Raw genomic sequence first — 6,238 nt, forward strand, 5'->3', positions numbered from 1 at the left:
TAGTAGACCCCACGAAATTTTCAGTGTGGGCATTCAATCCGTGCTGTTTTGCATGGTGTATGGCCCATTTGAGTTTTTGATCTGTCTGATTTTTGGACACCTGTCTTATTATAATGCTTATAAACTGATGGACAGAGTGGATTTGTCACGGGGATTACTGTGGACCCCACAGCATGCGACCATATTCAGTCACGTTTTCCTCTTTCCTTTTCCAAAAGCTCTTTTTCCCAACCTTTTATAAATCCTATCCTCTACGAAATTGCTCCTCCCCGAAGTCATTCCCATCAAAACAAATTACAATCCTTCTCTGAGCCAATCCATCCAACAAATGATGATCAAATTGCTACCATTGATCTTCCTTATTTCATGCTATCTAGTCTATCCGATTTCGGCCCACGAAAGGGTCCTTTCACCAATGATCAACGGTTCAGAACCATCCAAACTTCTTCTACAAGGAAAACAACTTCCAGGTCAGATTTTCAACTTAGATATTTCATGCAAAAATGTTTGATATTTGTAGTATTTTTCTCTCTTATGTACTGTGAAAAAAGATCCTATTGGATACTTGGAAAGTTCAACCATCAATATGGCTGTCGGTCTCATCGAATCCATTTATCATCGGTCCACAAAGCTGAAATCATGTTGATTAGAGTTATATGCGGCATATTGACTGTTAGAGTTATATGCGAACCTAGTTACCGTGTTTAACTCGCTCAACTAGAATCGGAAAAGCCTGAATCGAATTTGACTTGGTTTGATCAAGTCGATTCAACTCGGATTAGGTTCACTTTATATATATATATATATAACTTAAGCTCAAACTCAGCTCATAGGCTTAAACTTGAACTTGGCTTGAGCTGGTCTGAGCTGAGCTAGCTAGTCAGGCTCAAGGACTTAGCCAAACCAAGTTCGAGCTGGGGTAACCTGTTGCCGAGTCGAGCTGTGGTGGGCCAAGCTCGACTCAGTTCAGCTTGTGTACAACTCTATTAGCCATTAGGGGTGACAACACCGGCCTGGCCAAAGCCTAGCTAGCCCGGATCAGACCAAGCTTGGACCTATACTGGACTGGGGCTGACATTTTTCTGCACTCGAGGTTGGGCTTAGGTCATTTTAGCCTGATCTGGTATCCCTGCTTTCATTTTTCTGTCTATTTATGTCCTATCCATAGAAAAAGTGGGCCAGACAATGCTGATTTTGATAATCACGCTGGTCCATTCATTAGGTGGCCTACGTGAATACACTCAGTCGTACCATTATCCATTAATATTGATGTTGTTTCCTGCTGTATATGTGGATCATCTTAATTCTCAGATCAGGCGATCACTACTATCGCGTGGCCCACTTTTTGGATGATATGATATTCTACATATATGATAATTTCTCATTAAATAAAGAAATGAAATGTGTTCTTATGGTGCAGTTTTCATGAGATAATATAGCAGGTTTATTCAACGTGACTATTGAATTTGATGGAATGAGAAGCCATGCAAGGTGGCCCAAAGGATCCCACGTCTGGAGATTGCGTCGCCGTGAAAGGACGGCACTATCAGGAGCTGGGGCGAGGGTGGTCCCGAGAGGCCGCGGCACAAACATTCCTACTCAGCCACGAGGTGGGGCCCACAGCGGGGCATCGGCCATGCCGGCATTTCCCTCTCCAGTCACCTCCAACACCGTGGTGCAAGTTGGCCTTGGATTGCTTATTGGTTCCATTTTATTCCTTTGATTATTTTCATGAGTTGTATTTTAAGCAAGGAAAAAAGAAAATAGTGGGACATGTCCAAAGGGGAAGATCACCGGCCCAGGCATCAGGTCCATTCCTCACCACCTCTATGTACCATTGGCTGCACACTGTAACAATTCATTGTACCAGCCTGACTTTTGCACTAGGTGATCATCATCATTGTGAGGCCTACTATAATTTTCATGGCTTGGATTTCCTAAACGAATAACACATGACTATGAAAAATGCCAAGCGTTTGGATAGTAAGTTACTTAAGCTACTTATTCCACAAGTAACCTATTTTAGTTTCTACTTATTAATAAGATATTTAAGTAAGTCCGGCAAACAACCTACTTATCAGCTTCTTTATTCTTTTGTATCTCCGGTTGCTTTTCCTCAACAACTTTATGAAAAGTAGAAAAGCTAAAAAAAAATCAATTAAAATAATTATGTACTTTTAAGTAAAAAAGTTATAGCTAATCATAAACCAAACTTGCTTATCTGAAATAAGTCACTTAACTATTTTTGTAGATAGAAAAAGTAACTTATTTGGTGGTATTCAAACGGCCGGGCCCTGGCAACAACCAGTTATAAGTGATCATTCCTCTTTGTGATTTTGATGATAACCGTGAAGCGAGCACTTGGACAATGTATTATCATATTATTATTATTATTATTATTATTATCATTATTATTATTAAATGGTCAGAAGCTGGAACACAAAATCTAATAACTTAGTCTAATCAACACATATGGGAGGACAAGTCAATTCACCTCCTTGATCAGACAACAAAGATGCAATACTGAAGAAAAGTTACAGTCAAATGTAGGTGGATGGGTTCTACTGTAAGTGGGGCAAGCAGGTAGCCTATTAGATGGAGGCCATATTGGCTACTGAAGTGACATTACAAAGTTCTGCGGGCTCCACCATGATGTATGTATTGTATCCACACCTTCTGTCCATTTGGATAGATTATTTTAAGGGCATGAGTCAAATAATGTGGTAAATCGAAAGCTCAAGTGGACCCCACCACAGAAAACATTGGGATTGAATGCCTACAATTAAAAACTTTTTAAGGCCATAGGAGGTTTTTTATCAAGCTGATATTTGTGTTTTCTCTTCTTCCATGTTTACGTAAACTTATAAACAAGTTGAGATCAACTTATAAACAAGTTGCATCTCAAATGAACATCAGGCTTTAGAAGGTTTCAAACGGTGGGTGTCACTGTGCCCATTATTTTCTGTGTTGGGTCCACTAGAACTTTGGATCTACCTCATTATTTGGGTCATGCCCTAAAATGATTTGGGTCATGCCCTAAAATGATCTCTCCAAATAGATGGACCGTGTGGATACAACACATAAATTAGGGCTCACAAAACTTAGTCGGTTTGTGTACTACCCTTCTCTTGTGAGTTGGGGACTGGCTGAGGCTATGAGACGCTTTAATGTATGGGTACTATCCACACCGTCCATTCATTTTTCCATATCATTTTAGGTAAAAACCATAAAATTGAGACGTATCAAAGGGTCAAGAGTACTACACGATGGAAGTATCAAAGGGTCAAGTGGACTACACGATGGAAATTATACTTAATATACTTCTATGGTTGAAACTTCGTAAGGCCACAGAAGTTTTGGATCAAGCTGATATTTGTATTTCCCTTCATCCATGCCTATATGACCTCATGAACAGGTTGGATGAAAAATAAATATCACGGTGGGCCCTAAAAAGGTTTCAACTGTGGGTATCATTAGCACCGCTGCTTCCTATGGTGTGGTCCACTTTGAGTCTTGGATATGCCTCAATTTTGGGATTGTAACCTAAAATGATGCGGAGAAATGGATAGACAGTGTGGATAAAATCCATACATCACGGAGCCCCAGCCTGCACCGAGCTCGTAACAGGCGGGGTAGTAACCAATCCGCGTCCCGTCTACATATGGTGGGGCCCATCTGATGCAGAGCTGGGATCTCTTCCATATTTGCCAGGTGGACACGTGTGGCCAAGCCTACAGGTCCCTGTAGTCATAGCAAAGGTCAAGAAAGACATTGTAGCAGCCATATGTGGGCGTGTGATTCATTGATCCAAACCGCTAATAAAATAGGTTCACTTAGGATTAATCCAATAAAAAATAAAAATAAAAAATCCAATATAAAAATTCATGACCCTTCTTTAATGACCAGAAAATAGACAGTTAAGAGAGAAAATACATCAATGGTGAATGGTCCACGTTCAGCTGAACATGTCAAAAGTTTTAATGATCTTGTCGTATCCATCTGGCGAGATTTTTCTTTCATGGAGCATCAACGGTGGCTCCTATGATATCAACGGTTTAGATCATTTGATTATGGGCCATAAATCCAATGTTCATTCATCGTAGAGTTCAAAGAGTACCATCCCGGGATGCGATTTTTGCTCGAGCCAGAACCAGAACTCTACATGCAGGGCCAACTTGTAGGTGATCCACACCTTTCAGTTAGTGGGCCCCCTTCATCAATGGCCCACCCGAGCCCAGGCTGCTCAGCAAAAATGTAAATGCACAGCTGACTTAGTGGGCCTGGGACAACCCACAACCCATGTCCCTAAGTCCTTTCAACAGGGGGTCATGGACCACTAATCTGATGAAATTCGCTGTGGATAGACTATGTCCCGAAGTCTATGGCAATGGGACATTCCTGACCGCCGATCATTGGCCCAAAAATGCATGGTTACAAGGAATACAACACATCTTATATATTTTTTTTTTTTTTTTTTTTTTTTTTTTTTAAGGCCAGGGATTGGAAGGCTAGGAATTTTTTTGTGGCATGGTCCAACCACAGTTTTTCCATCTGACCAACGGTCTGGATCTTGTAACCATGAAACGAACTCACAGAAACTCAGGGCCAGTATACTGAGTTGAGTAAACTCTTTGGGGGCCAACATGACATATGTGGCTTATCCACACCGTCCATCCTTTTTAACAACTCATTTTAGCAAATGATGCCAAAATCGAAACACTGCAAAGGTCAAGTTGACCACACCACAGGAAACAGTGAACTGAACACCTACCATTGAAAACTTCTTAGGGCCACATGAATTTTTGGTTGGGTCATATACACTAGGTCTATGTGTGGTCCAAAGCCAGGCTCAGCACTGGCTCATTGACAACTCCTACCAATTTGATTTGTGCCAGTACTACAATCGCACCCGGTGCACACGTATGCCATGTCGACACGTGTGATCCTTGTGTCCAATGGAAGTGCACTGGCACGTGTGTCTAACGTGTTTGAGATAGCAACATTCACATGGGCTCTATGGGGCTCACTTAGATGTATATGTTTTATCCACTCTGTTAATTTATTTTGACAGATTATTTTAAAGCATGATCTCAAAAAATGAGGTAGATCAAATGCTTAAGTGGGCCACACTCAAGGATGCAGGTGGGGATTTAACTACTACCATTGTGTACTTCTTAGGGACTACCTCAATATTTATTTGCCATCCAACTTGTTCATAAGGTCATGTAGACTTATATGAAGGGAATACATATATCAGCTTGATTCAAAACTTTTACAGCCCTCAAAAAGTTTTTAAGAGTTGGCTTTTATTTTCTACTAATTCCTATAGTGTGGTCTGCTTAAGCCTTTAATATGCTTATTTTTGGGCTCATGCCTTAAAATGAATTTCAAAATGGATGAACAACATAGATAAAACATATACATCAATGGACAGTATTGATAAAACATATATATCATAGTGGGCCTCATAAATCCGTTGGTCTGACCACATTTCTTTGTGGTGGGGGCAAATTGGGCATCGTGCCACAGTGACGATGACCTAGCTTGAGAAGAATGATCCTATCAGGCCCTACCATAATGTATATATTTTATCCATCCATGCCATTCATCCATTTTGACAAATCATTTTAGGCCCTCATAAAATAGACAAATTCAAGGATCAAGTGGACCACACCATAGGAAGCAGTGGAGATTAAATGCCTACCGTTGAAACTTCCTAGGCACATCATGTTGTTTATTGGCCATCCAACCTGTTCATAAGATCACATAGATCTGGTTGAAGGAAACACATATATATTAATTTGGTCCAAAACTTGTGTGGCTCTGCTATATACTTTCAATCCCCACTGTTTCTTATGGTGTGGTCCACTTGAGTCTTTAATCTACTTCCTTTCGAGCTCATGCCCTAACCTGATCTGTCAAAATAGATGAACAACATAGATAAAACATATAAATCAAATCGCCTCCAAAACCCCTAACAGGACTGTCCATCTCTAGCTAGGTCGTGGTGGGGCTAATACCAATTGACATCCAGTTCCCTCAGTCCAAACAAGCTGTCCCACCAGCTTGAACCTAGATCTGGCCCAATTAATTGTGAGGCTAAAATCATGCTCATGTCAAACAATGGGCCTAGAGCTGTCAATGGGCTAGGCTGGCCCATCTTCTTTTCAGGCCTGGGTTGGACTGGAATCCAGACCTAAAACTTAGGCCAGTTTATTAATGGGCTGGGTTCAAGTTA

At 40.9% G+C, this 6,238-nt stretch overlaps 1 long non-coding RNA gene across 3 annotated transcripts; it reads left to right on the top strand.

Moving 5' to 3' along the window:
* The first annotated feature begins 234 nt into the window (after window positions 1-234).
* On the top strand, window positions 235-1,814 carry LOC131257546 (uncharacterized). 3 transcript variants are annotated; one of them, XR_009177491.1, is made up of 2 exons: window positions 235-470; window positions 1,421-1,814. It is a non-coding gene; the product is annotated as an uncharacterized LOC131257546 (long non-coding RNA). The 3 variants fall into 3 exon arrangements; XR_009177489.1 differs by having other exon boundaries at window positions 1,440-1,814; XR_009177490.1 differs by having other exon boundaries at window positions 1,443-1,814.
* The last annotated feature ends 4,424 nt before the right edge of the window (window positions 1,815-6,238 follow it).

The sequence above is a fragment of the Magnolia sinica genome, chromosome 10, assembly GCF_029962835.1.
Source record: "Magnolia sinica isolate HGM2019 chromosome 10, MsV1, whole genome shotgun sequence".
NCBI lineage: Eukaryota > Viridiplantae > Streptophyta > Magnoliopsida > Magnoliales > Magnoliaceae > Magnolia > Magnolia sinica.